The 21,154-nt window shown below is 37.9% G+C and overlaps 1 protein-coding gene across 1 annotated transcript in view; it reads left to right on the top strand.

Moving 5' to 3' along the window:
* Positions 1 to 21,154, top strand: part of LOC129416905 (ALK tyrosine kinase receptor) — a 723,819-nt gene that overhangs the window by 257,905 nt on the left and 444,760 nt on the right. The gene's annotated exons all lie outside the window — the stretch shown is intronic.

The following is a 21,154-nucleotide window of genomic DNA, read 5'->3' as shown; positions in this document are numbered from 1 at the left end:
ATATATACTGTATATGCAATGATATAAGAAACAAGCTCCAAAGTAATACAAAAGACATGATAAAAGAAATCGGTTGTATGGTACATTTCAGACCTTATCAGTACTCAGGCATAAGATAAAACGGCATCGCGCCTCAGACTTAAAAGCATCAGTTCTCAGAAAAACATGGTCAGGACTAAAGTCTCGCACATCAGACATCGAGCAAAGCGGCCTCGGGCTAAAAGGCATCAGGTCTCACTCAATCAGACATCGGGCAAAACGGCTTCGGACTAAACAGCATCAGGTCTCGCACAACAAGGCATCGGACAAACGCATTCAGACACAGGACCGGAGAAAGATGAGAAGTTGTGGTTTAAAAGAGCATATTTTTTATTTTTCTTGTCAAAAATGTCAATCGTTTCGCTAGATAAGACCCTTATGCCTCGTTTGGGATTGTTTAGAGTCCTTTGAAACTCCAATGAAACTGTAATTTAAAACTGCATTAAAGGAACAAACACACATTTTGGGAATTTAGCTTATTCACTGTATCCCCCAGAGTTACATAAGTCTATACATTCCTTTCTCATCTCAGTGCGTGCTGTAACTCTGTCTGACGCAGCCCCCGCTAGCTTAGCTTAGCACAAAGACTGGAAAGTGAATGGCTCCAGCTAGCATAATGCTCCCAATAAGTGACAAAATAATGCAAACATTTTCCTATGTGTTGTAATTTGTGTACAGTGTACAAAAAACAAGGTTGAGACATATGAGACACAGACATCTTTTAACAGTATACATACTGGAACTTATATTCTCAGAAGGCGAAGCACTGCTACTTGGGCGGAGTGATTTGCTCGCAGCACCCGAGAAGCCCCCTGGTGAGGATCAGAGAGTTTGGTTAGAGTTGTGCAAATCCCTCCGCCCAAGTAGCAGTACTTCGCTTTCTGAGAATAAAGTTCCCAGTATGTATACTGTTAAAAGATGGCTGTCTCTCATATGACCTTGTTATTTGTACATGGTGTGACTATACAAATCACAACACATAAATAGGAAAATGTTTGTGTTATTTTGTCACTTATTGGGAGCACTTCCATTCAATGTGCTAAGCTAAGCTAGCAAGGGCTGCGTCAGACAGAGTTACAGCACGCACGGAGATGAGAAAGGTATGTATGGACTTATCTAACTCTGGGGGATACGGGGAATAAGCTAAATTCCCAAAATGTGGCCGTGTTTCTTTAAAACTGTTATGTGTTGGGGTCAATTAAAGTCCATTAAAATAAGAAATATCCTGGGATGTTTTCCTCAAAAAACATAATTTCTTCTTGACTGAACAAAGAAAGACATCAACATTTTGGATGACATGGTGTGAGTAAATTATCTGGATTTTTTTTAAAGAAAATTGACTAATCCTTTAATGGATGCTGCTAACAAACCAGTATTTCTGAATGGCCTGAGAGCAGGATTGAGCAGATTTGAAGTGAAAGTATTTGATTAACGTATAGTATGTTTCAAGAGCATTCGGTTAATATCATTATTTCATTTTTTAATGAAGGTGGCATTTATCAGCTTTTGCATCTCACCTCATATAAAATCTCACATGGTAACATCAGAGTGGGTTTTAGTAAAAATTCATTTTTCACATGACCACATCAATCTAAAAAGGTAGCAGCGTGTAGCACTTACAGTATATGTAGCACAAAATATATTCCTAGGCCTATTGTGCACAGCTAATTCATGTACATTACTCTCATACTGAAAAAAAAACTTTGTAATCCTTTATCAGAATGTAATAACTTGCTTCATTCAAGTATATAAAGCCCAAATGGTCATATTACAAAACAAATAGATATTTTCAAAAACAGGATTTAGGTTTTATAGCTTTTAACATCATGGTAATGGAGTATGAAAAGCAACTGGAGGGGGGAATTGTTAGAGATAATGTTTTTGCATTTGTTTGTATGCGTGAATAAAACAACATCTACATATCACCTAAGAGAGCTAATATGCGTGTGACTGAGAGGTAATGGCTTCAATAAAACACATCAGGGCTTTATATGAGCGAGACTCTTTATGTCAGTTACCCAGTTGGCCTGTGACGGCAATGAAAGTCTCTCAGCAGCAACAGCTTAAGTCAGAGGTCATTTTGTCTGCCATAATTCAGTCATGCTGTTGCCAAGACCCATCACATAAGGCTGTTTACGCAACACTTCCATTGATTGACGTGTGGAGATTGAGACCGGAGTGGCTGTGACTGAGACCCTTTCAGGCTCTGCAATTAGTGTTTCTCCACTGGCTGTGCTCTCCTTTATTTATGTTTGGCCCTGAAAACCTGACCATGTACACCACACATCAACATAAATCAAACAGTGGGTGGTCTTTGAATTTTAGGTCTGGACTAGAACAGTTGCCTTCTCTGTGACATCACTTTCATGGACCATATCCTGAAAAATCATCAATACCACTTGAAATGCAGTATGTTTAACATCAGAGAAAAAACATTGTGGCTTAAATACAGAGGTATACCAGGAACAGGGGCTGGTTGCACCAACCAGTGTTGTAGTCGAGTCACCAACTGTCGAGTCCGAGTCGAGTCTCGAGTCCCAGTGTTCGAGTCCGAGTCCAAGTCCGAGTCACCAAAGAAGAGTCCGAGTCGAGTCCAAGTCGAGTCACCATTACCAGAGTTCGAGTCCGAGTCGAGTCTCAAGTCCCCAGTGTTCGAGTCCGAGTCGAGTCTCAAGTCCTGTATTCGAGTCTGAGAGTGCCTACATGTCTCCACTTTGGGACCTTCAAAAAACTGATAAAATGTATTAAAAAGGTTCTATATTAAACAAAAATGACACCACTGTCACGATTCCAAAGGGAGTTTATTTACTGATTTGACATACACTTTGGAACACACTTTGTAACTTTACGAAGCCATCAAAAGCATGTGTGTACTTCCATTGTTGTAAACTTGTGATTGAGAACTAGCGTAGAAAATTTACAAATTTAATTTGTAATCATGCTGCATTTTGTTTTTTGAGGAAATAAGAACAAACAACTGAATTGGCATTGAAGTCTATTAAGAAAACATCCTGAAATGATTTTCTTAAAAAAACAATTTATTTTCCATAGTAGGAGTCATTTTTTGGACCCAACAACATCAAATAGGAAAATTCAACTGCAGTAGCCACCGTTCAACCTGAAGAGGGCAGCACTCAGACGTTTTTACACCATATATTGTAGTATTGAAACACTTTATATCCAAACGTACATCAAAATCAATGAACAGCACTAATAAACCATCATTCTTACAGATCAGTAACTAAATAAACTTGGATTAGGGTTTAGTTACTCTTTTTAAGTTTTCAACAGACAAAAAATGCTGTAATCTGAACCAGACATACATTAACTAGCAATGCTGACATCGCGGGCACGCGCGTTGAATTTCTGGGTCGAAGAATCTGTTCCAGCCCACGCAGTACTTTTAAATGTGTGTCATGCAATATCCACTTTTCGCCGCAAGGTTGTAGTATGTTTTTACTAAATACGACAATAAATAGGTCAAGTCCGACCACCGGAAGCGTTTGATATTTTTAACTTTCAACTCGGAGGTGTTTTTAATTCACAGCAACTGTTTAAACATTTGTGTCAGTTTCAACCTGGCGGTGTGCTTCCACTAAGCTCTGGTCTCTAATGAAAGGTAGATGGACCCAAATAAATATCTTTTATCTTGGTCCTGAAACATTGTAGTCTGAGTCTATGGTGGAGAAGGTATTTAAATAAACTGCGGAAATTTGGTAGTCACGTATCTATTAATAGACTACAGTGAACGCTCTGTCAGAACGTCCACTGCAGGAATCGTTCTAAAAACCATGGTTATCATGGGTCTGATGCACATTCCAACTAAAGTTTGATGCCCATTCCAACTAAAACAGTAAATGTTTATAATTTATTTTGAAAGTACTAACAAAATTCTACCTTCTGTTAAAATTTCATGCAAATCTGATAAAATGAGAAAGTTACAAGCAAAAACTTGTGAATAAGCAGCATTTCAGTCACACACATTCCATAGACATCCATATATAACTTTTTCCCCTGATTTCTAATATTAAAAATATCATAACTTTCTCAATACTCAACAGATTTTTACAATCCTTGTTTCTTTGCAAATGGGAATGTCTGCTCTGTCTAGTCATGTGATAAATTTAGAGCTTTGGGGTTTTTGAAAATTTTGTCATCATACCTACATTAACCCTAGCTTCTTCTGTTTGTTATATATGCATTAGTCAGTAATATTTTTTTAAAAAAGCTAACGTTAGGCAATGGAAAGCATTTTACTTACTTTTCTGGGTGCATCCGTGACAGGTGTCTGTTAAAGTTTGAGGTTGTCCCAGTCTTTTACCTACACACACAACATTTAGCGCTGCTTTTTCCAGCATTATAAGCAAAATTCGCGTAGGCGAACTTCACGATCCGGGGCACGTCTTTCTGCATTTTACAAATGTGAACATTTAGCCCGCGGCGAATCATGCATCATGCATTGCACGAGCGTAAAAGTGAGTGACGTCAGTGAGTGTGTTGTCAAGCAAAGAGAGCGAGAGGTAGCAGTGTCTGTGAAGGGAGATCGCGACCGGTCTTGGGCACGAAACAGGAAAAGTGTAACACCTTATATAATTTTTTATAACATATTTAGTCAAAAACAAAGTGATGAATGCTCAAGTCCGATTGTATATATCCTCGAGTCCGAGTCATCAATCCGCGAGGCCAAGTCGAGTCACAAGTCCAGAGAATGGATTCTCGAGTCGGACTCGAGTCCAAAGAATAGTGACTCGAGTCGGACTCGAGTCCGAGTCCAAGGACTCGAGTACTCCATCACTGGCACCAACTGTGTGTAAATTACAACAATGTTTCCTGGAAGCAAACTTAAACTACACATTTTTAAACTCTTCCTATTTAAACACACCTGATTCCACTCTTCAGCTATTTAGTAGAGACTCCAAGCGGGAACTAATTAGATGTGGGAGACATCCAAAACGTACACTGTTTGAGTTCCAACTAAGCATAGTTTTGGCATAAGGGGGCACTAAGTAACAAACTAATGAATATTTTTGGGTTGCATCATTACACTTTGCTGAAAATCTTTGTACAAACTAAAGCTTCTTATCAGGAGTCACAGTTGGAATAAAAAAGCAGACTGTCTAAACTAAATCAATAAGATCTTATTTTATTTGACTGACATCAATCCTTTATAGATATATAATAGTGCTGACATTTATACTCGCTTAGATTTTTAAAAAGAGAGAGAATAAATTACCTTGTAGGCAGCGCTCTGTGTGCAATGGTTCATGTTGTGCATGTAAAATAATATCAGTCATAAATAAATGTCACATTCTTATCCAATTTTTGAGTTAAAATTCAGCTTTGTCATTTACAAACATGTTACACCTAATACATAAATATACATATTATGTTGTTTACAACAGTGTAGTATTTAATGTAAACTTACACTCACCTAAATGATTATTAGGAACACCATACTAATACTGTGTTTGACCCCCTTTCGCCTTCAGAACTGCCTTAATTCTATGTGGCATTGATTCAATAAGGTGCTAAAAGCATTATTTAGAAATATTGGCCCATATTGATAGGATAGGATCTTGCAGTTGATGAAGATTTGTGGGATGCACACCCAGGGCTTGAAGCTCCCGTTCCACCACATCCCAAAGATGCTCTATTGGGTTGAGATCTGGTGACTGTGGGGGCCATTTTAGTACAGTGAACTCATTGTCACGTTCAAGAAACCAATTTAAATTGATTCGAGCTTTGTGACATGGTGCATTATTCTGCTGGAAGTAACCATCAGAGGATGGGTACATGGTGGTCATAAAGGGATGGACATGGTCAGAAACAATGCTCAGGTAGGCCGTGGGATTTAAATGATGCCCAATTGGAACTAAGGGGCCTAAAGTGTGCCAAGAAAACATCCCCCACACCATTACACCACCACCAGCAGCCTGCACAGTAGTAACAAGGCATGATGGATCCATGTTCTCATTCTGTTTACGCCAAATTCTGACTCTACCATCTGAATATCTCAACAGAAATTGACACTCATCAGACCAGGCATAATTTTTCTAGTCTTCAACTGTCCAATTTCGATGAGCTTGTGCAAAAAAAGCTCATTTTCCTATTTGTAGTGGAGGTGAGTGGTACCCGGTGGGGTCTTCTGCTGTTGTAGCCCATACGCCTCAAGGTTGTGCGTGTTGTGGCTTCACAAATGCTTTGCTGCATACCTTGGTTGTAACGAGTGGTTATTTAAGCTTCTATCAGCTTGAACCAGTCGGCTCATTCTCCTCTGACTTCTAGCGTCAACTAGGCATTTTCGCCCACAGGACTGCCGCATACTGGATGTTTTTCCCTTTTCACACCATTCTTTGTAAACCCTAGAAATGGTCGTGCATGAAAATTCTAGTAACTGAGCAAATAACTGTGCCCATCTGGCACCAACAACCATGCTATGCTAAAAATTGCTTAAATCACCTTTCTTTCCCATTCTGACATTCAGTTTGGAGTTCAGGAGATTGTCTTGACCAGGACCACACCCCTTAATGCATTGAAGTAACTGCCATGTGATTGGTTGATTAGATAATTGCATTAATGAGAAATTGAACAGGTGTTCATAATCATACTTTAGGTGAGTGTATTTTTACCATTATTTTGTGAGGCAAATGATATTAACTAAATAGGATAAACTAAAATTTGTAGCATTTCAACACAATTTTTGCTAACAAATTCAAAAGTTGGTATTGGATTATTTAAGATTTGGGGTTTAAAACAATATAATTATACACAATTGATGTCAAACAGCCAGTAAGTAAAATTGCCAATGAATAGGCATAAAAAAAGAAAAAAATAGAGTGCAGAAAAACATTTTAAATGACTTAAAAACATTTTTATATCAGCTCTTTATAATAATAATTATGAAACGTTAATGATAATTAATATAAATAAACTAAGGTATATAATTAAATCATGTGGTTTGATAGTATAATATAAGTTATATGTATTTATTTTTCTGTTTGATTGATGGATGCAGTGGCGCAAACCCAACATTAGTGTTCTGAGATTTGTTACAAAACTATGGCAGGCAGGACAGATTTGGATTTTGGAATAATGGGAACTGTGGATTTATCACTGCACTTAAAATAGAAATATAGACATTTGATGTAGAAGCAATAAAGTGAGAGAATTCATTTAAAATGGCTATTATCCATCCTTTGGATGAGATGTTAAACCGAGGTCCTGACTCTCTGTGGTTGTTAAAAATCCCAGTATGTGGTTTGAAAAGAGTAGGGTTCCCCTGTTTCCTGGCCAAATTTGCCCATTGGCCTACTAATCATCCCCATACTGATTGGCTATATCACTCTGTCTCTTCTCCACTAATAAGCTGTTGTGTGGTGAGTGTTCTTGCACAATGTGGCTGCTGTCACATTATCCAGGTGGATGCTGCACATTGGTGGTGGTTGAGAAATATGCCCATTTCTGAGAGGAGAGATATCTGCATTTTGGTTCTGCAAAAAAGTCCTCCGATGATGTAATATGACGATTTTTGCATCATCGGAGGACTTTTTTGCAGAACCAAAATGCAGATATCTCTCCTCTCAGGGGGAAATGAGGGAGGGAAACATGGTCATTCAGTAATACTGCCGGGTTTCTACAGATACAAAGCTGAATGCTAAATCGGTGAAGTATCCCTTTAAGTGCTCCTGCAAATAAGTTGTACTTACCAACGAATGTGTGGTACTTACTTTTAGGTATCTACATGGTAATTAATTGGTATCATTACTGTAATTACCAGTGGTACATACTTGGTAGTCATTATGTAACTCTAGAAAAGTACTGGGTAATAACAGATACATACTTATAGTGTAGGTATACTGTAACTAACGAGAAACATTTCTGTACTTACAAATAAATGTACAATATAATATTTACACTGTAAAAAATACTTTGCTGCCTTAAAATTCTTTGTTAAATCAACTCAGATTTAGACGTCATGTCAACAGAAATTCAACTTAATTTTATAAGTTATAACAACTCACCTGTATTGCTTTATACACAGTTATTACATAGGACCTACCACCTAAGATACAGCATCATATACATGTCACTGTGAGGCAAACCCAACCATTGACTATCATACGCATTAACTACTGGGTACATTCACTAGTATGTCCATGGTAACTGCATGGAAACAGGACTGTAAAATGAAGTGTTGCTTTTTACACAGTTATTACTGTACATAGGACCTACCACATAAGATATAGCATCATATACATGTCACTGTGAGGCAAACCCATGCATTGACTATCATGCGCATTAACTACTGGGTACATTCACTAGTATGTCCATGGTAACTGCATGGAAACAGGACTGTAAAATTAAGTGTTGCTTTTTACACAGTTATTACCTACCACCTAAGATATAGCATCATATATATGTCACTGTGAGGCAAACCCAACCATTGACTATCATACGCATTAACTACTGGGTACATTCACTAGACTAGTACACACTTATCATGTATATACAATTTGTAAGTACAGTAGTGTTTGATATTAGTTATCATATAAGTACACTATAAATAACTGTCATTTACCCTAACTTATCTGTAAATTCTAAATACTTACATTGTACATTTATTTGTAAGTACAGTAATGTTTCTCGTTAGTTACAGTATATCTGTTTTTACCCGGTACTTATCTAGAGTTACATAATAACTACCAAGTATATACCACTGGTAAGTACAGTAATGATACCAGTTAATTACCATGTAGATACCTAAAAATAAGTACCACACATTTGTCATTAAGTACAACTTATTTACCATGTATGTACAGGGTAAGTACACGTACTGTAAAATAAAGTGCTACCATGGGCATGGGCAATTAATCTCTACATTGTCAGCCTCTGCCTTTATGCCACTCTATCACGGACACCATGAGTATGTCTGTCGACTTTACCTCTGCACGTTCTGTACATAATCTTCTGACGAACATAACGTGATCTAAGAAGAGAAGAAGACCCTGCTGCGCTCTGTGAGCTCAGTGCTGCTCTTTGCTAAAAGGCTTTGCAGAGGCACAACGTAATGTAGCGACTGGTCGCGCTACACCACTACTTGCTGGAAAAGTATTTAACTGTTTTAAAAGTAACTGAAATACTGTCAAGCTGAAATATGTAGTGAAGTTAGTAGCCCCAATACTGAGGGTGACTAAACTGTGTACATCTGACAAACACCCCCCCCCAACAAAAAAAAAATCTATTGTCTTAATCCTCTCATATTTTAATAAATAATCCCCTAGGGAGTCATACATTGTTTTAGGGTTATTTAAATATGCATTCTGTTTTCTAAATACAATGAAAAATACACATATATCATTGTGGCACTTTTATTAGCTACAAATATTCACAGTATATTATACATTGATGCTGTTAATATAAATGCTATGCTATAATGGCAGCATTGCATTCATGTTGCAGGTAATAGAGTCATCAATGTCCCACTGTTTATAATACAATGTCCTTTCTACTAATGGAGTTTGTGTTCATGATGGACTGATTCACAACTAATGGAGTGCACCGCCAATGACAACGAAAAGACTTAAATGGGACATATCACGTAAATCTGATTTTTCCATGTTTAAGTGCTATAATTGGCTCCCCAGTGCTTCTATCAACCTAAAAAATGTGATAAAGAATAACCCAATAACTACCATTCTCTGCAAGCATGTGAAAAATAGGTCATGGAAATTTGTCTCCCTTTTATGTCAGAAGGGGATAATACCACCTCTTAATCTGCACAATCCAACCACCACACTGCCATTTAGTGCAGAGATCAGCTCATTTGCATTTAAAAGGACACACCCAAAAACTTATAATATAAATGATCTATATGGTATTTTGAGCTAGAACTGTCCATACACACTCTGGGGACAGCAACAATTTATTTGACATCTTAAAAAGTCTTGGGAAATGTCCCTTTTAAAAATAAAATCACAAACATAAAAACAGCATAAGCCAAAACAAAGATTACTCTTTTTCTTCTTAAAATTATGTATAGTTCATACTTTTAATGTTTAATAATGTACAGTATATTTACCAATAAAACATTGTTTATGTGCATGCATCCTTTAGTGGCTTCAATGGGGAAGTGCAAGAAATAGTTAAAGGGAAATTTCACCCAAAAATAAACACTCTTTCAACATTTACTTACACTTATGACATTCCAAACCTCAAAAAGATTCAAGTATTTTAAAGAACTCTGCTATTTATGTGCAATGAAAGTGAATGATGACTGAGGCTGTCAGTATCTAACATTCAAGAATAGTATCAAATACAGACTACTATCAGAAAGAGAAGAGAAAATGTCAGAATGAGAACAGGGAAACCGAATTATGCAGTTATGTGAGAATGAGTGAGTTTGGGGCTGAGTTTTGAAAGTAGAGCTAGATGAGATATAACAGCAGGACTGTGGAAGTAAAATCCAAGTTTAGAAGCCATGACAGCACAGATCTGCTGCCAAAGAGTCACAAATGAGTACACTGAGAAGGGCAGAGTCAGAGGACCTGCCGGTGTAAGAATAAAATAGTTTCAGAAGGGGGAATAAGGCCATAAAGGGATTTAAAGGTCAGAAGGTGGAATTTATTATAAATACACGATAAGATATAAAGCCAGTGCAGGTTATAAAGACTGTGACCATGACCATTCAGGGTTTTTTCAAACTTCCCCTTTAACCATTTTATGCACAACATGGGTCAAAAGTTACCTGACAGAGATCTTTGCAAGAAATTTTTCATTCAGTGTTCCAGCTATTGGTCTGTGTAACGCTTTTTTTTCATTTGCACCATCAGAAAGAATCAAATAAAAAATGGTTTCAAACTTTCATTTTAAATTTGTCATGAGCAGTACTGCTGCTCCCTATACACAGAGTATGCAGTTTGTGTAGGGTACCAACTCCCCCAGGGGGCAGAATCTCCGTTATTCAGAAAAAAAAAAAAACGTTTCATTCTGTATAAATATAAATCACAGCAAAATACATATGACGTTTTATACAGCATTTTGCGGTAAGCAGATGACGTGATGCGCCATGCCCGTATCTGTCGCACCACGGCCAACTGACTGCATATGATCAAATGTGTGTTCGATGGTGCTGCACAGATCGATCTGCAAAAAAACATGAAAGTACAGCGAGAGCGGTTAGAAAGCATGTAAAGCAGTCTGCACTCGCAATTGTTTGATATCATATGCCATCTGCTTGCACAGTAACACACGTCACAATTGATGAACAGCTATCCCAGGGAAGACACAGCATTTATCTTCAAATGGAAAAGAGTCCCAAAATAAAACCTGTGCATCACTTTCAGGTCATGGACCCAAAGCACTATTGGGTTATAAAAAGCCTGTGGCTGATCTGACCATTTTTATCTCCTCCTCTTTGTATATTAGACATTTATTAACTATATTTTCTTATATGTCTTTAATTACTCCTTGAAGTGGGGGGAAAAGGCTCCGGTACTCTCGGATATTAGAGATAATACAACTCATAGAGATGTAAAAACTGAATGAATATGCAGATGTACCACACAAATTAAGACATGACCTGGTATATGTGGTATAACACTACAGATCATATTCTAAATAGCTTCTAAAGAATCTAATAAAAGTGGTGCAGGGGTGTAGATTAACTGAAAAGATAAACACACACAAAAATCCCTGTACAAACACTTTAGATTTATTAACAACAGCAGTAAACACTGCTCGGACAAGACATGTACATGAATTTTAATTCAATTTCAATTCAATTTTATTTATATAGCACTTTTCACAATTGGTGATTGTTTCAAAGCAGCTTGACATTAATAGAAGCAGTGGAAAGCACAGAAAATTGACAGATAACACAACATAATACATAATAGCACAAGCAGCTAAATTTGCTGCGACTATGAATCAACATTATAAGCGTGCGTATTACTAATGTAACGTAAAGAAGAGGATGCTAAGTTAAGCCCAAAAAGGCTGCCTCCCCGGGTTGAAAAACCCCCTAGGAGAAAAAAAAAACCCAGACTTTTTAGCCGAGGAATTAAAAAAAGTCCTAGGAGGGGAAACCCTTGAAAGACATATATATATATATATATATATATATATATATATATATATATATATATATATATATATATATAGTTATATATATATACATAGAAACGGATAAGGAGATTAAGCGGAGGTTAAGCGGGTTCTGCCGGTGGTCATTGGTCAGGCATCAGCTGGGCATCACATTGAAGGTCAGCCAGTAGATCAGAGGTGTGCCGACTTTCACATTAACCAGAACTGGGTCTGTTTGTCTCATTGTCCTCGGGGTCGAGGACGAGACATGAAGAAAGAAAACAAAATCTTATTAGCGTAGGGGCCATTCACATGTATACACATGTACACATACATATACACACACATATGAAGAGCTCTTTTCCAAAACGCTATAAATCCATTTCAATAGTTTTGAGAAAAAGTACATTTTTTTACCTAGACCCACAAATTTTGTGAATATTCAATTTATTCTGTTAAAATTGTTTTTTTGCCTAAGTCTGAACATGTTGAATAATGATTATTAAATCAAACAACAATATTGTTGATTATAAATTCAAAGTAATTTTTTTTTTTTCAAAACGATATAAATCCATATATTTTTTCCATAAATTGATGTTTTTTCTTTAAAAAACAAAAAACAAAAATAAGAGAACATGCAACATATACTCAGGGATTCATACTATAAATGAATAAGTAAATTATTCAGATTGTGATATACATTGGAGCCAATATGAAATAAACAGAATTACACATAACTAACTTGCTATTACTCCCTCGACCATTTCAGTTTTCTCCTTAGCAGGGCGTTAGGAACCCCTTTTGCTTAACATATTTCACATCTCTCTCTCTCTCTCTCTCTCTCTCTCTCTCTCTCTCTCTCTCTCTCTCTCGTCTACACACAGTTTGTAACCTCACACGCACACACAGCGAGCTGCCCTCGATCTGCTCTCAATGACATACCATGTAACATCGTGCTCATAATGTCCAATCCAAAAAGCACAACTTTACAGATCTCCCTGCATTGTTCACTAGCCACATTTTGTACTTTTGCACTACACACAATCTACAATAGCAGCTTATCATGGTCAATGTATCAAACGCCAGTCTGTCTATCAGCAGCCTATCGAACTATTTAGTACTTTTCATGTTACGTTAGCAGGCTTCTTCACAGGAAAAAAAGTTTATCGCGAAGGAGAAACGTACAAAAGTGTATTAAACGAGCCAGATCTGAAACGAAAGTTTTACATACCAAACACTTTGATGAAGATCGCCTTGCAAACGGGTACCTTCTCGGGATGATGTATTAACATGACATTAATCCTCATTTTGATGAATGAATGAACATAAACAAACATCTGTTCAGAGCGCCGCCATTGAATTGCGTCAAACGCTAATCGAATTCTGATTGGTCGAGAGGATAAATCGCGTTTAGGCTAAAAATAGGCTCCGGCGCTTATCGCGTTTCGGAAAAGAACGGCATCTTGTACCTACATTTTAACAAGGAAATGTAGTGATTTGGCATGAAACGTTCATGGAGCAGTGAATAGGTTAAGTACACAGCCAAATGACATTACAAACTATTTTTTTTTTTAAAAATGGCGTTTATCGCGTTTTGGAAAAGAGCTCTTCATATATATATATACATACACACACATATACATATATGTATTGAAGATACAATGTCACCCCCTGTGATAAACTCTGCACAGTTTGGTTTAGGGAGAACGAGGAAAATGCACGGGCCTGCGCATGTTTTTGGAGATCGACGCACTGACTCCCTTAGAAGGACTAAAGTCCCGCCCCTGACCGGGGTTTTTTTAGTCTAGTTTTGGAGTTTTGGCCTTGTATTGTGGTTTGTATGTGCACAAAGTAGCATTCTATTCTTTTTCCTTATATGTAGCCTTTTATATTTTATACGTGACATTTGTTTTTGAAAGTTTATGCCCGACTCATGGTTTGCTGCACATATGTAAACGAGTAAGGAGAGATTAAACATTTCTTAAGAATATTAATAACATTTTCCATCTTTTGAAGTGTTGAGGATTTAGTTTATTTATTTATTAGGTTGTACAAACTAGCTATTGTGATATGAGTACCATTACTAAAAAAACTAATTATGTGAATGCCTTGTTAAAGAGAAAAGTTTTATGTCTAGATTTAAAGGTATCTAACTGTGTCTGATTCTCGGACAACAGTTGGTAAATCATTCCAGAGCTTAGGGGCTAAGTAGGAAAAGGATCTTCCACCTTTAGACACTTTTGATATTTTAGGGATAATTAAGAGACCAGAATTTTGAGACCGCAGTGCACGTGATGGATTGTATTCTGATAGTAATTTTCTAAGATATGAGGCTGCTAGGCCATTTAAGGCTTTGTAGGTGATTAGTGATATTTTAAATTGTATGTGATATTTAACTGGTAGCCAGTGTAAAGATGCCAGAATTGGACTTATGTGGTCATACTTCTTAGATCGAGTAAGCACTCTTTCAGAAGCGTTTTGAACTAGCTGAAGCTTGATTACCTGATTTGCATGGCATCCTCCGAGTAACGAGTTACAATAGTCTAGAGGTCATAAAAGCGTGGTTAAGCTTCTCTGCATCTGATGCAGACAGCATATGGCGTATTTTTTTTTTGTTGATATTTCTAAGATGGAAGAATGCTGTGCGGCAGACATTGGAGATATGCCTATTGAAGGATAAATTGCTGTCGAACATCACGCCTAAGTTCTTAACCATGAAGGTTGGCATCAAAGTGCAGCCATCTATGGGCATCTTGTAATCTGTCATATTATGTTTGTAGCGATTCGGTTCGATAATAAGTATCTCTGTCTTATTGGAGTTTAGCATGAGAAAGTTATGTGCCATCCAGTCACTAACATCGCTAATGCAGTCTGTTAGCTTAGAAAACGTGTGTGTTTCGCTGGGATGTGAGGAGATGTAAAGCTGGGTATCATCCGCATAGCAGTGAAAACTTATGTTATGTTTCCTGATAATGTAACATATATAACGAGAACAGGATAGGACCTAAAACTGATCCCTGCGGTACACCGTATTTAACCAGGGAGTGATATGACTTTTTCTCATTTACATAAACAAAGTGATAGCGATTGGTTAGATACGACCTAAACCAGGCTTAAGCCTGACCACTGATTCCAACATAGTTTTCTAGTCTTTTGAGTAAGATTGTGTGATCTATTGTGTCAAAGGCTGCGCTAAGGTCTAGTAATATAAGGATTGAGATTTCACCACGATCGGATGTTAATAGGAGGTCATTTGTAACTTTAAGCAGTGCTGTCTCTGTGCTATGGTGGGGCCTGAATCCTGATTGGAACTTTTCATATGTACTATTATTTGTCAAGAATGTGCGTAACTGGCTTGCAACTACTTTTTCTAATATTTTAGAAAGAAACAGGAGATTAGAGATTGGTCTAAAAGTAATTAAGCTCTCCCTGATCAAGGTGTGGTTTTTTAATCAGTGGTTTAATAACTGTTAGTTTGAAATGTATCCTATTTCTAGCGATGAGTTAAAGATATTAAGTATTGGGGCTGACACTACAGGGAATACCTCTAAGTAATTTTGTGGGAACGGTGTCTAATATACAGGACGATGATTTGGAAGATGTGACTAGTTTTTGAGAGCTCATATATTGTAGTAGGTATAAATGAATCAAGATCTTCGTATGGTAATCTAGTGTTAAATGAACTAATGGGTAGAGTGGTGGCTGCTTGGGTAGCTACGATGTTTTCCCTGAACTAATGGGTAGAGTGGTGGCTGCTTTGGTAGCTACGATGTTTTCCCTAATAGCCGTAATTTTGTTAGAAAAGAAGTTCATGAAATTGTTACTATTGTGTTGAAGTTTACTATTGGTATCTTTTTGTTCTTTGTTTCTAGTCAGTTTTGCAACTGTGCTAAAGAGGAAACAAGGGTTATCATGATTCTCATTTATAAGCTTGCTGAGATAGGTAGATCTGGCGTTTTTTAGCCTGTCTGTAGTGTTTAACACTTTGTTTCCATGCTGCACGCCATACCTCTAACTCTGTGCTTCTATAATTTCTTTCCATTTTTCTAGCTGCCTTTTTAAGGGCTGCGGTGTGATGGTTATACCATGGAGCTGGCGGCTTTTCTTTGATTCTCTTTTTTCAAATGGGAGCAACGTGTTAGAACAGACATTGTTCAGGTTTTCTATTACAATATCTAGATCGTCACAGTTATCTGCTACATGTTTCATTTGGGACAGGTCTGGAAGAGTGCTAATAAAGCTTTAGTGGTGGAAATTATTGTTCTGGCTAGTCGGTAGCATGTTGTGGGTCGAGTGATCCTATATAGAAGTACAGTGTATGACACAAGGTAATGGTCAGAAACTGCATCACTCTGAGGTGATATTTCGATGTCATTAATATTGAGTCCGAGTGACAGAATTAAGTCTAATGTGTGCTTACGAGTATGCGTGGGCCCTGACACGTTGTTGTATATTGTAGCTACACCACCCCCTCTCCCCTTTAATCGAGGTTCGTGTTTATAATAATCTTGTGGGGTGGATTCGTTTAAACGAATGTAGTCGTCTGCTTTAAGCCAGGTTTCTGTTAAAGAGAGTGCATCTAAGTTTTGGTCATTAATTATATAATTGACAATAGGTTCTTTATTTGTAAGCGATCTAATGTTAAGAAGGCCGAATTTTAACATTCAAGGTTCATCTGTTAATGTATTGTTTTCTTATTTTATGTTAATCAGATTTGTACCAGATGTGGCAAGCGGTGCTCTGTATTTGTTTGTTCGGGGAACAGATACAGTTGAAATGTGTTGATATTCTGGTAAGATCGACTCGAAGTGCTGGGATATATGTGATCTTGACATATCACGGCAGCTAACAGACGGATGGTTAAACCGATCCGTCTGTTTCTTGACCTGGGCCCTGGATAGTCAGACTATATCAAAATTAAGACTATTGATCAGATTTCTAGTGAGTATAGCACTTCCTTCCGATGACGGATGAAGACCATCTCGGGTTAGGAGGAATGGTCTCCCCCAGAAATGCTTCCAATTGTCTATAAACCCTACATTATGCTGATGGCACTACTTTGACATCCAGCCATTGAGAGACACTAATCTACTGTGTGTTTCATCTCCCCGGTAGGCGGGGAGGGGACCAGAGCATATTACATTGTCTGACATTGTTTTTGCAATTTCACACATCTCCTTAATAGTATCTTTGGTGATTTCCGACTGGCGGAGCCTGGTGTCATTCGTGCCAGCATGAATAACAATCTTAGAAAACTTTCGCTTAGCATTAGCCAGCACTTTAAGTTTGGATCTAATGTCAGACGTTCTGGCTCCCGGTATACAGTTGACTATGGTGTTTGGTGCCTCAATGTTAGTGTTCCTGAGTATAGAATCTCCAATGACCAGAGCACTTTTAACAAGCGTTTCAGCTGGTGTACTGCTTAGGGGATCGAATCTGTTAGAAATTACCATATGGGTTTTAGAAGGACGCCGTATATGACTATGCCGTCTGACAGTCACCCAGTTAGTCCGCCGACTAATATTTGTAATATTTACATTGGCATATGATGTCGGAACCGAGCCATTAGTCTTTTGCTTAACACTATGCGCGCTCGATACAGTATTTGTAACAGTAACATTAGCGGTTTTGCTATCCTCAACTAGCGTTCGGATGCACGATTCTAGTTAAACAACCTTCTCAGTCAACCTTACTACTTCAATACACTTAGTAAACCCCTCTATGCTAATGGCAGAAGCTAAACTATACATGTGGCAAGTAGTACATGTTACAATAACAAGCTGAGTCTTACTGCTTTCATGCTGGGCGATGGCGTCTTTGTTTGTCCGAACGCGGTCTGCGGAGCTGCATCGCGTGGGGTGCTCGCTTGTTGCACCCCTCGGTCACCTGCGAACGTCTGGGGCCAGGGTGATGTGAGGCACGCTGAATCTGCGGAGGCCGGGCAGCGGCTCCTCCACAGCTTCCTGATTGCTTTCATGCTGGGCGATGGCGTCTCCATTCAACCGAACGTGGTCCGTGAAGCTGCATCGCGTAGGGTGCTCGCTTGTTGCATGCCTCGGTCGCTTGTGGACGTGCGGAGTCAGGGTGAAGTGGGCGCTGTACCTCGCGTTGGATCTGCTAAAACCGGGTATCAACTCCTCCACAGCTTCACGCTCAGGTGAGGACATGTCAGAAAAGCATATATCAGATGAATCCGCCATTAGATCGCCGAATGCTAGCTTCAGCCGGCACCGTTTGATGATGCTGATTTGTTGTTTTACAGTCAACTTGTTGATGCAGATTTAAGATTGGTTTCTGTAATTTAAGACTATATTTAAAGTACTGACAACTGTCAAGAGGGCATTATTGCACTCTCAGATACTCTATGCCCTGAGTTCTTAAAATGCAGGGAGTGCTCATGGGAGTTGTAGTTCGTAGTGCCGCAACGCACATTGTTTATTATTTCACATGGCTTTTAACTCTTTCCCCACCAGCATTTTTCATGATTCTCACAAAATTTTAATGCCTCCCAGAAAATGCTCTCATTTAAATATATAAACATACAATATATAAAATGAAAGAACAAACCCTCTGCTTTAAAAAAACAAAAACATTTCACCCTACCTTCATTAGTTCTCTTTAATCACCTCTCAAATGCAGATTTTCTTCAAAAACACCAAATTCTGATTATCTGAATTTTTGTGAAGGACTTTTGACAGAGATCAGATTCAGAACGATCCTCAAAACTTACACGAACATACAACGACACTTCCAGGTTTTATAAGTTGTGCATAATAACCTGGTGGATAATAGCGGTATTGCGGATTGCCGGTAACACTCGTCAATGGCCCCAAAGTGGCTGGAAGGAGTAGCTGAAATCTACTGAAATCCACTGAAATCTACCCACATTTGTTGACGGGTGTTGATGTCAAGCTCTGCCGACAGTGTTTACTTTAATTGGTTGTTCAGACTGACACACATTATTTTGGTCTTATTCTGAAAGTTACTGGGTATTCAAATTACCAAAGAAAGCTTCTGATAAGCTGCTTTTATTTGCGTGATTTGTCGAGGAGATAAATAAAGCAGATAATTAACTCAGTGCCCCCTCCCTGTAGGGTGATGTCATTACCATTAACTCTTTTCCTGCCATTGATGAGTTATCTCGTCAATAAAGAGAAAAAAATTGCATAAATAATGTGTTCCTGGTGAATGTGTTCCTATCGTTAGTAGGTCCCGTTTAGCTGATCATATTACTCCAGTATTAGTAGAGTTACATTGGCTTCCAATTAAATACCGCATTGATTTTAAACTACTCCTTCTCACCTACAAAGCAATTAACAATCAAGCACCTTCTTATTTAACTGATCTTATCCAGCACTACACTCCATCTCGCGCACTAAGATCGGCTAATTCCTTAGCTCTAGCTCCTCCCCGGATTTATACAAAATCTTTAGGGTCACGAGCGTTTAGCTATGCAGACCCTTATCTGTGGAATACGCTACCATTAGATATACGGACCAGTGAAAATTTGACTCTTTTTAAAACTAGACTTAAGACTCATCTTTTTAGGCAGGCTTTTATGTGATTATTTCTGTAACTGATGTATGACATATTTGTATTATGTATTTTGACTGTATTGTTTTTATTGTAAGGTGTCCTTGAGTGTCGTGAAATGCGCCCATAAATAAAATGAATTATTATTATTATTATTATAAATTTTTATGTTAATCTGCAATACCGTGATTATCCACTTACCCAATTTATGAAAAAACTGAAGCTGAAAAAACTGAAAAATGTTAAACTCTCTGTATGTTTTGATAATCATTCTGAATCCGATCTCTAACAAAATTCCTTCACAAAATGCAATTATTTCAGCTTTTGCTACATTTTTTTAATTTTAAATAAAAAATACCCATATTTAAGAGTTTACAAGCAAAGAAGAAAAATATAGAAAGGATGAAAGTTTTTTTCCCCCTAGGCAGCTTTTCCACACAATTAATAGTCTTCTCAATGTGGTTGATGGCAGTTCTTTGACTTCATCTGATTCGTTGTGTAACGAATTTCTCAAATTTTTTGAGGATAAGATTGACAAGGTCCGTGCAAACATTTGCAGTTCTTCTGGGTCTGCTGTCCAAATAAATATCACATCAAGCTTTTTTGGTACTCCCTTCTCCAAATTTACTGCATTACAACCTGAGCTACTCTGCAAGCAGGTTTCTCGTATGAAAGCTTCCACTTGCATACTTGATCCTATGCCTTGTAGTTTGTTTAAATCTTGCTTTGATACATTATGCCCCACAGTTATTGACATAATAAATGACTCTTTGTCAACTGGTTTGGTGCCAACAGCACTTAAAACTGCTGCTGTCACTCCCATCTTAAAAAAGCAAAATTCAGATGTGAACGTTCTTACAAATTATCGCCCAATTTCTAACCTTCCATTTTTGGCTAAAATCTTAGAGGGTGTGGTTGCGGCCCAATTGAACAATCACCTAATTGAAAATAGCTTATTTGAGCCCCTTCAATCTGGGTTTACGAAACTGCACAGCACAGAGACTGCGTTGGTTAAAGTAACTAATGATTTGCTTATAGCTTCTGACTCAGGCTCCCTATCTCTTCTCATTCTTTTGGATCTTAGTTCTGCCTTCGACACTGTTGATCATGCACTGTTACTCAATCGTCTGGAAACTGTATTTGGTTTGTCAGAGACCGTTCTTGGCTGGTTTAGGTCTTATTTTACTGACCGCAGTCAATTTGTTTTTATGGGTGGACATAGGTCCAAAGTTGGTTCTGTACATACGGGGGTCCCACAAGGGTCAGTACTGGGTCCCTTACTTTTTAGTATGTATATTTATCCACTTGGTCAGCTACTTAGATCTATCTAGATCTAACTATCACTTTTATGCTGACGACACGCAGATCTATATTCATTCAAGGCCAGGGCAACATGTGGACATTGTGCATCTCTCTAACTGTATTACTGAGATTAAGATTTGGATGTCTAATAATTTTCTGTCCTTAAATGGCTCTAAAACGGACATTATGCTCCTAGGCT

This window comes from Misgurnus anguillicaudatus, chromosome 7 (assembly GCF_027580225.2).
Source record: "Misgurnus anguillicaudatus chromosome 7, ASM2758022v2, whole genome shotgun sequence".
NCBI lineage: Eukaryota > Metazoa > Chordata > Actinopteri > Cypriniformes > Cobitidae > Misgurnus > Misgurnus anguillicaudatus.
The sequence above is the reverse complement of the archived record's forward strand: the minus strand, read 5'-3'. Positions and strand labels throughout refer to the sequence as shown.